Below are 10,642 nucleotides of genomic sequence, written 5' to 3'. Positions count from 1 at the left end.
ACTGCCCTGCATTTATCACTGTAGCACCTGAGCCTGGAACTCTGCCTGGCACAGGGCAGGTGCTGAATGAGCACTTGTCAAGAGAATGTTGTGGTCGGCAGGAGGCCAGGTTCAGAGTGGACATCAAGAGTCTGTCATCTCTGCAAAGAAGGATGGGGATTCCCAAGTAGGGAGAGAAAAATTAGTGATTATTGTAAGATATATTTTCTAATAAAAATGAAAATAGCATTATGCTCTTTTTCACTTATTCAAGTAGGAAAATCATCCCCCACCTCCCAGCCTTGGCATTTACTTGGTCATTGTGCATTTCCCAATGGATTATTCTTAATACAATAAAGTTCTCAGCAGAGGCTATTATTTATTTTTCTTTGAATAACATTTCTTTTCCTGAAATAAATTCTTACTTTCAGAAAAAAAACAAAAAACAACCATAAAATTTGAACATCAGTACTGGGAGGGTGATTGGGGCACAGTCCTGAAGATTTAGGACTGTGCCCCAAGACTTTTCTATTCAAGGAGCTCAAGATAGAAAACCTTCCTATTCAGGCAGAACTATGCCCAATTAAGTGATGGGAATACGTAAAAATGTGGAACAGTAGCCACTTGTTTGCTATCTAAGAAACAAAGCGCTCTTGATGAGGTTGCATGAAGGGATTCTGAATAGCATTTGGATGTCTCTTGGCTGCTGAGGGTGGCCTGCAAGTGTGCAGAAGGAAGCTTCTCAGTGTTCTGGTCTGTCCTAGAACACAGAAAGCTGGCCACCAGGAGAGATGTGCCAGGAGCTGAGAGGCAGTGGTGGTGGTGGTTGTGGTGACAATTTTCTGACAAGCAGACATGAGGTGTCTCATGTGGTGTTTTTTTTTTTTTATTGATTTCAGAGAGGAAGGGAGAGGAAGAGAGAGATAGAAACATCAATGATGAGAGAGAATCATTGATTGGCTGCCTCCTGCATGTTGGACCAAGCCTGCAACCCAGGCATGTGCCCTTGACCAGAATCGAACCTGGGATTCTTTGGTCCACAGGCCGACGCTCTATCCACTGAGCCAAATAGGCTAGGGCATGTCTCATGTTTTTATAACTTGCCCCAACATACTGCCTAAGCTATCTGCAGCCTCATCCCAAAAGCCCTTAACTCTCTCTACCCAGGGCCCAGTTTGGAGAAGGGATTTAACTGTTTGAATGGGTAGCACAAGAGTTCTAGACTCCCAATCCTTGGGAAGGTGACCTGTCTTTGAGAAATCCGTTTAGCACATGACTCTTTGAAGCAGCTCATTGAGCAACTATTCGTCACCCCCTTCCATCCCCTAGAGCCACCTGTGGCAGGAAGGCAGTAGAGCACTGCCCTGGGGAAATCAGAGCATCAGATCTGGCTGCTTGAAAACCCTCAGGGGCACTCTAACTTTCCACAGGTTGCACCACCTGGTTAATTTAATCACAGGAAGGAGCAGTCTGTCAAGTGAGTAAAATGCCTTTACTTTCCACTCACCTATTTTTTCTTTAATTAATAGGCTTCACTTTTTAGAGTAATTTTAGATTTACAGAAAAACTGATGGGAAAGTACAGAGTTCCTTTATATCTCCTCTCCCTACATAGCCTCCCCATTAATAACATCTTCCACTAATGTGGAACATTTACTACAACTGATAACACAATTAATACTATGATAAATAAAATTAAACTACAATCTGAAGAGCTTTAAAATTTTTAAATTAATATGTTAAAATTTAAATAATTAATTAAAGTAACTTTAACAAAATAGCTAATAATATAGTAAGTTATTATTAACTAAAGTCCATAGCTTACATATGGGTTCACTCTTGGTGCTGTACATCCTATGGGTTTGGACAAATGTATAAGGACATGCATCCACAATTATAATATCATACAGAGTAGTTTCACAGCCCTAAAAATTGTCTATGTTCCACCTATTCATCCCTCCGCACCACACTCCCAATCCCTGGCAACCCCTAATCTTTGTATTATCTCTATATTTTTGCCTTTTCCAGAATGTCATAGAGTTGAAATCATACAGTATGCAGCTTTTTTAGATTAGCTTCTTTCACTCAGTAATAAGCATTTAAAATTTTTCCTTGATCACTCACTCATTTTTTGAAATCTCTGAGTAATATTTCATTGTGTGACTATACCACAGTTTCTTTATCCGCCAAGTTTTAGACATCTATATATATATAAAAGCCAAGTGGCCAGAACAACTGGAATGACTGCTCGCTGTGACACACACTGTAGCTGGCCAACTGGCCAAATGGGGGCAGGGCTGACTGGCCAACCTCCCACAACCCGCCCCCTCAGCAGCCCGCCTCCCACATTCCCTCCCCCCAGCCGGCCAGCCCTGATCAACCCTGATCAGGGTGGGGCAGCCAGACCCCACCCATGCACAAATCCATGCACCCAGCCTCTAGTTATAAATAAAGCTGCTATAAACATTCGTGTGCAGGTTTCATGTGGACATAAATTTCAATCACTTCAATTAGGTAAGTAAATGCCTGGGCACATGATCACTGGATTATATGGTAAAAGTATGCTCAATTTTGTAAGAAACTGTCAAACTTTCTTCCAAAATACCTGTGCCATTTTGCATTCCCACCTGCAATGAACGAGAATTCCTTGTGTTCCACATTCTCACCAGCATTTAATAGTATCAGTGTTTTGGATTTTGGCCATTTTAATAGGTGTGTTGTGATATCTCATTGTTGTTTTAATTTGTAATTCCCTGATGACATATGACATTGAGCATATTTTCAAATATTTGTTACTCCATTGGGTTGCCCTCCCCCTCCCCCATGGGCCTAATGGAGATATTTCCTATTCAAAGCAGAAAGAATTGGCTTATTATTATGGGGGAAAATGTTTCTAGATCAATTGGGCCAAATATTCTCTTAACACATTTTTCAAAAGTGATGGGGAACTACACTAATTCCAAGTAACATTTCCCTTTTTAGATACTTTCAAATTAGACAGCTCAGTCAGAGCTAAAAACAATAGGAAATGATTAATACTCCCCGCCGCCAACCTGGGGAGCCTTGAGACCAGATCCTATTGCTTTGCAATGGGGGGAAGCACCCAGTCCAGACTAGTGAATACTTTGCAAAGAGCGAGACACTAATTAATTTGAGATATTTCTACAATCCTGCCTCCCACGTGTATATTTCAGACCAGCTAGATTTTAAGAGATAAAGGAAATTGTTATCTCATTGACAGAACCAGCTTGTTTTTAATTCAATGAAACTGAAATTCACTGCCTGCACTGGCTCCAGCAAATTCTCTGCAAGCCAGTATTTATCAGGACATTAAGATGTCTCTATTAAGGACCAACATGTCTACCACAGAGAGGTATACAAAGAGCAGAGTGCTGGCTCTCTCCTCATTGTGATGGGGAAGAAGAATTAATAAACAGACACCAGGAGGGATATAGAACATCTACAAATAATACAGCAGCCAGGAGTTTCATGTCCATTTTGACCAGGACACTGGTGCTGTTGCAATTTCTAGTTTGACATTGAAGATTAGAACTGTCTGCTCTGAGGTGCACTCTGAAGAAGAAACTGTGCTTAGTGGGACTATGGGACAGTATGGTGGCTATTTGTCTGAGATCCTCGAGCCTCAGCTCCTCTTCCTCGCCATGGCCAAGCTCTGATGAGCATCACTCTATGAAGTGAAATGGTAAGTGAAACATATTTTAACATTGTCTGTCTGGACTTTGTCTCTGGCCTAAGGACCCTTCATTTACTATGGTTTACCCTCAGCTCTGAGTATTACATAAGCTTTTCCAAATATTTCCTCCACAACACCGAGTTTTAACAATTACAATCATTCTTTCCTAACCAGCTCATTTGTAGATATTGAAGAACCTATTCTTCCAGTGTAATTCATAAAGCAACTGGTTTCCAGCATCTTCCTAGATGAAATACAATGTTAGGGAGGTATTCTGGCCACAGTGCACGAAATTCATGCACATTAAAAGGGAATTAATTAGAGGAAATATTTTAATATTGCTATTTGTCCTTTCTCTATAATAGAAGTGTCAGAGATGAAAGAAAATTAGTAAAATGTATATGAAAGTCTTCCTCCTGTCAGAGTCTGGGGCATGCCGTGGGACCCAGAGTCAAGTCCCTGCCCACCTGTGCGCACCTCAAAATCGCGCGAGACCCAGCCCCAGCCAGCCCCACCTTCGTCAAGCCCCACAGGGTGGGGGGTGCAGCCTCAGGTCCTCCAGCCCAGGGCTGGGTGGGGGGCGCAGCCTCAGGTCCCTCATCAAGCCCTGCCAGGTGGAGGGCATGGCCTCAGGTCCCCTGGTCCCAGTGCCGGGGCAGGGGATGCAGCCTCAAGTCCCCTGTCAAGCCCTGCTGGGCAGGGGAGGGGGGCGTAGCCTCAGGTCCCCTGGCCCAGCCTCAGGTCCCCCGGTGCTGGGGCCAGGGGCATGGCCTCAGGTCTCCCAGCCCTGGCACAAGGGCCCCAGGGTGTGAGGGCATGAGGGCGTGAGGGCGTGAGGGCGTGATGAACCATTTGCATATTAGCTCTTTATTATATAGGATCTTATTTTTTATATATATTTTTATTGATTTCATAGAAGAAGGTAGAGGGAGAGAGAGATAGAAACATCATTGATGAGAGAGAATCATTGATCAGCTGCCTCTTGCAAGTCCCCTACTGGGGATCGAGCCCACAACCTGAGCATGTGCCCTGACTAGGAATTGAACCATGACCTCCTGGTTCATAGGTCAATGCTCAACCACTGAGGCACACCAACAAGACATGTGCTATACTTTTATATGATTGGCAGCATAGTAGTTTTGTTTACACCAGTATCACCACAAACACATGAATAGTGCATTGTGCTATGACATTAGGACAGCTATGGTGTTGGGTGGTAGGAATTTTTTCATCTCCATTATAATCTTATGGGACCACCATGGTACACGGAATCCTTCATTGACCAAAACATCATTATGCGATGCATGATTATAGTATCTTTGATTTGCAAATGAGAAAACTGAGGCAGAGAATTCAAAGGTGACTTATTCAAGGTCATGTGAGTAGGAAACAGTAGAGTCAGGATTCAGCCGAGTGCTTTTAACTGCTCTGCGTGTCCCACTGCTGTTCACCTAAGTTGGAGCCATGAGGGGGAAGGAGTGTCCTCTAATTAATGTTAATTTATGCTACTGAAACTCAGATTCGCTGGGCAGGTTGGGACTCAATGGAAGATCAAGAAAGTGATTTAGTGATAAGAAAGGAGTTGCATCAGGGTTAGGAGAGAGGCAGTTGAGCCCCAGGGAGAAACAGAATAAGAAGGGGTGATCAAGAAGCTGGGATGGCGACCTTAGTGGCTCAGTCAGAATGATAAGTCAGTGCCAGCCATGTGACCAAAGGGCAGGTCACCAGAGTGCCTGGCTGCAGCAGCAGCAACTCGCAGACAAAGCTCCAGCAGGATGGCTGGGGCAGGATCACAAGGCGCCTTTCCTTGTGATGAATTGTGCTAAAGCCTCTGAGGGGTGTGGTCTCAGAGGGCCAGCTCACCTGGTCCTCAAAACAGCCCCCAAACGTCTCTAGAAAACAGCAGGATGTAAGTTTATTTCTCATAAATTCTCCTTTTATTGGAGTCATATCTGATGTCTTCTTTTCCCCCCAATTGTTCTAAAATATAATTGGATTTCTAAACTATGGTTTTAAATTTTATTTTCAGACTAGAGGCCCAGTGCATGAAATTCGTGCACAGGGGTGGGGGTGTCCCTCAGCCCAGCCTGCACCCTCTCCAATCTGGGACCCCTTGAGGGATGTCCAACCGCCCGTTTAGGCCCGATCCTGGTGGGATCGGGCCTAAACGGGCGGTTGGACATCCCTCTCATAATCCAGGGCTGCTGGCTCCCAACCACTCACCTGCCTCTGCCTGATTGCCCCTAACTGCTTCTGCCTGCCAGCCTGATCACCCCCTAACCACTCCCCTGCCAGCCTAATCGACTCCTAACTGCTCCCCGGCTGGCCCAATTGCCCCTAACTGCCCTCCCCTGCTGGCCTGGTCACCCCCAACTGCCCTCCCCTGCCAGTCTGGTCACCCCTAACTGCCCTCCCCTGCCAGCCTGGTTGCCCCCAACTGTCTTCCCGTGCTGGCCTGTCCCCCCCCAACTGCCTTCCCCTGCTGGCCTGTCCCCCCCCCCCAACTGCCCTCCCCTACAGGCCTGGTCACCCCCAACTGCTCTCCCTTGCCAGCCTGGTCACCCCTAACTGCCCTCCCCTGCTGGCCTGGTCGCCCCCAACTGCCCTCCCCTGCAGACCTGGTCTACCCCAACTGCCCTCCTCTGCCAGCCTGGTCACCCCTAACTGCCCTCCCTGCTTGCCTGATCGCCCACAACTGCCCTCCCCTGCAGGCCTGGTCCCCCCTAACTGCCCACAACTGCCCTCCCCTGCAGGCCTGGTCCCCCCTAACTACCCACAACTGCCCTCCCCTGCAGGCTATCTTGTGGCAGCCATCTTGTGTCCACATGGGGGCAGCCATCTTTGACCACATGGGGGTGGCCATCTTGTGTCTCGGAGTGACAGTCAATTTGCATATTACTCTTTTATTAGATATGATTGTGAAAACTCCATTCAAATGAGTATTTTAGAGCTGAAAATCCTTTCTTTGATTCCCAACAGTATCTGCAAATCTCAGAACTCTGGTTGCAAGCCTGCTTAAGAAGTGGGCTTGATCCACACTAGCTCCATCCCCTCCTGCCTGGTCAGGTGAGGGAGGCTGACACTGGAGATGACTTTCCCACAGGAGCTGATCCAATGGGTGTTCAGACTCTCTGGCATTTCTCTTTGAGTCGTAATGTACAGGGGTCCTACCAACAGGACAGGGGATCTAGACATGCAATCAGTGGGGCAGAGAGACCCAAATTGCAGTGCCTTGGAACCCAGAGCAGAAATCTCTCCTGGAGGCAACAGAGATGGAAGTGGCTGAAGGAGTTTGAGAAAGCATGTATCATGATGAAGCCTGTGCCTGCTGCCAATGGACAAGGGGACAGGGAAGTGGTTGTGGCTTCTGCACCCCCAGAGGCCACCAGTGGGAGACAGCCTGGAGCACACTGGTTCATGTCTGGACAAGGGTGGCAGCATTTGACCACCACAGTGGCCTTGGGTGGAGGTTCAGACAACACTGAGGGTCATAATCCCCCTACTAGGCCTTGTGTTTATTTTTGTCATGTTTTCCTCCCGGCCATTGTTTTAGCTACTTATCTGTTTCTTGCCTGTCACTGTGCCTAGGCAGCGAGTATTTCATCTGCCCTCTGCTTGGCACACACATACTCAGTGCTCAGTAAATCGTGTTGAATGTACACCTTGCCCTGAAGATGCATCCACTGAAGAGGACACAGATACAATAAGTTTCTGCTTTGCTGGATTTCACCTTTGGCCCGGCAGCAGTGGGTGTGATCTTCCCACAGACAGTGGCAAACTGAGCAGATAGCAGATAATAGGTGACTGACGCCATGCCCAGTGGCCTCCCTGAGGGAGGAGCCTGGCACACAGATAGTTTTGGTGAGAAGCAGGTCAAAAGTAAGGAACGAAGTCCCTGCCAGGGAGAAGTTAAAATGCTATTAAGTTAAACAGGAAAAAGCCAGGGATTCTGCGTCAATAATGGAAAGGGACTGGTGGGCTGAGGGAAAACCACTTAGGGTTAAAACAAGCCAGGCAGCTGGCAGTGGTAAGAAGATGGCCACTTCTGGAACATGACCTGACCTTACCCCTTCATACTAAGCCAGTCCCTACCTCTATCCTGTGCCTTGTGCAACATTAAAGTGTAACCACATGTTGAGGTCAGAAAGAAGGTCCAGAAGGCAACAGAGGACAAGATGGAAACCTGCCCCTTCAAACCTGGGGACAGTGAGAGGAGGACAGTGAGGCCTGGCAAAGGGGCAGGGTGAGGCTCAGATGAACCAGGAGTGCACAATAGGAAGGGCTTTTGGTCACAGCAAAGTACATTTGTCAGGGAAGTCCAGGTGTGGGGGAGCAGTAGGCTCCTAGGAGGCTGCAGACTTGGGGTGGGGGGTAGGGGGATGGCCCAGAGGAAGCAGAGCAGTGGGTAGAGTGGCCAGGGACTCTCTTTGCTAGGTGACGAGCTGTGGGCTAGGCACCTGGATCCACCTGGTGTCCCAAGGACCCCGCACTATAAGAGCAAGCCAGGGGCCACTGGCTCTGACCAGATAGAGAGGTTGACCCAGGGTCCCTGAGAGAGGCTGCAGCCCCCAGCAGCAGTAGGGCCATTTCCCTGTGGAGCAACCTTCTGCCCCACACTGCGGGTCAGTGCCATGATCCCACATAGAATCTCAGCAGAGAGCTGGTCCCAGTGCAGGTGGGTGAGACATGTTCAGGTGGGGAAAACAGACAGCGGGCCTTCCCTAGGGGCATAGAAGAAGCTAGAGGGACCAGGAATTACTGAATCAGCTTAAGTGGCAGGGTCTACAGTCATGACTTATTTGGCAATCTTGGACTTACTTCATCATAGCCCAAGGACATCCTCACATCTCCTCCCTGGTGAAGCTATCAGGGCTGTGGCAGCACTTCGAGAATGAGGTCAAGTATCAGAGTGGAGAGGCAGACATGGGGGAGGGGGTGGCTGGTGGTGGCAAACTGACCCAGACAGGGGCTTTAACTTCTGGCAAGCCCCAGGGCCCAGGGAAGCGCTGTCCAGTGGGTTGTAATGTGAGCCATGAAGGCCACAGCTAATCCTTGGCACCCAGCTCCTGGGCACTGATCAATCTGGGTGAAAGGAACCTCGGGGTTGAAGTCTACTGTTATGAAAGGGGCTAGCATGCTGTTCAGGCAATAACTCAGGGAAGTGCCAGAGAATGGCCACAAGATTTGTTTATAGGAGGACTTGCCTGCAGAAAGTGGGAAGAACAGTTAACTCTGAACATTGGATGATGTAGTCTCCTGGCTGTTCTTATTTTTTATAGAAATCAATGTTCTATGTAAATAATGAGCACATAACCATTTACCATCTGGACAATGTAACATATTAACAATAAGCCTCCTGATTTTGTTGAGTATGTGTCTCACAGCCTCATACACAGACTGCCTTTATCATAATGCTCTGCAAATGCTGTTCTGGTGTGTCAGAGTGACTTTGGGAGGAATTCTAGGGCATAGAGTAAAAATAAAAATAAAACTACTAATGCCTCTTTCCCAGTGATTTGGAAAAGATACATCTTTATATAGCTTTTTTATTTTTTGGACTAACTTTTTTTAAATGACAAAATTGGGTTAAATTTTTGTTAATAAAGATTGCATTATTAGTCAATTTTGCTTTTTCTGGTCAAACCAGTTGCGCCTGGAGAAACTCCACTATGAGCAAACATGTAGTTTCTAAACTATTTGAAGTATATGTAACAATATTTAATGGAGAGAAGTAAATAAGTTATGACTTATGAGTGTTAATGGGATAATGCTCATATTTGGGGGACTACCAATTTGAGAAGGAATTTTTATAGATTTCAACACTGAATATCAAAGAACTATGTGAAAAGAAGGCTGGGAACTCTAGCATTATAAATCAAATCATTTCTTGACTTGTCCTAGAAAAGTAGGACAACTGTGCAGTAATAATTCTTGAGTGTGCATTCCATTCTTTGCAGTACCAAGACTTTGAAAAATGAAATGATTTTTCTTGATTCAAATTCAAAATTTATGTTCTTTTTAAATACAGCACTTGAAGTCTAAATTATTTTGACTGCTAACTTGAACTGGAATTTCTTGTGGCATTATGGTCTATATTTAGTGCTGTGATAAACTGTTTCCAAATCTAATACCACATTTGTAATACAGAATACCATGTGATAAACACTTCTGAGCTTTGGCAATGAAGGAAAGCTTTCACCAATTTTAAGTACAGAAAAGATGAATGTTAGGAATATAATTTCTAAAATGTGTAATGGTACACTTGTTAAATTCACACTGTGAATAATATTCAAAGAACAAGCCAAAAAATTAAAATTCCATTGTTTGTAGTTAAAATTTCCCAAGTTTCAACAGAAATTTAGCTAAATTTTCAGTTGAGATTGAGAAAAATGTTATGATGTTCAGAGCAACAGTGTTTGCTATTTATGATCAGATGGTGATAAAATTGCAAGAGCATGAATTATTTGGCCTTTAATTGGCATTAAATATTTGACAATTTAAAAAAAAGGAAGAGAGAGAGAATGAGAGAATAAAAGAAGAAAAGGAAGAAAGGTGGGAAGGAAGAGAAAGAAATAAAGAAGGGAAACAAGGGAAGAAAATTGCTAGTTTTCCAAAGTTGGTCTTTGTTTTACATTCTTACCAGCGATGCATGTGTGGGCGTTTCAGTTGCTTCATGTCCTCACCAACACTTAGGCTTTTTAAATTGGAATCGTTCCTTCACGTGTGGTGATACGCTTATGGTTTTAATGTGTTTTCCTGGTGATTAAAGATGGCAATCTTTTCATGTGCTTATTTGCCACAGGCACATCTTCAGTGGAGTATCTGTTCAAATCTTCTGCTCATTAAAAAATATAGCCTTCAAAACACTCCTAGTTTTCATATCCACCTCCTTCCCCTACCCCCAACTCTTCTCTAGTTCAGATTCTCATTTTATCTGATCTAGACTCCCTGTCTCCCAGCCACTTATCCT

The sequence above is a fragment of the Eptesicus fuscus genome, chromosome 4 (assembly GCF_027574615.1).
Source record: "Eptesicus fuscus isolate TK198812 chromosome 4, DD_ASM_mEF_20220401, whole genome shotgun sequence".
Taxonomy (NCBI): domain Eukaryota; kingdom Metazoa; phylum Chordata; class Mammalia; order Chiroptera; family Vespertilionidae; genus Eptesicus; species Eptesicus fuscus.
This window is presented reverse-complemented; position numbering follows the sequence as displayed.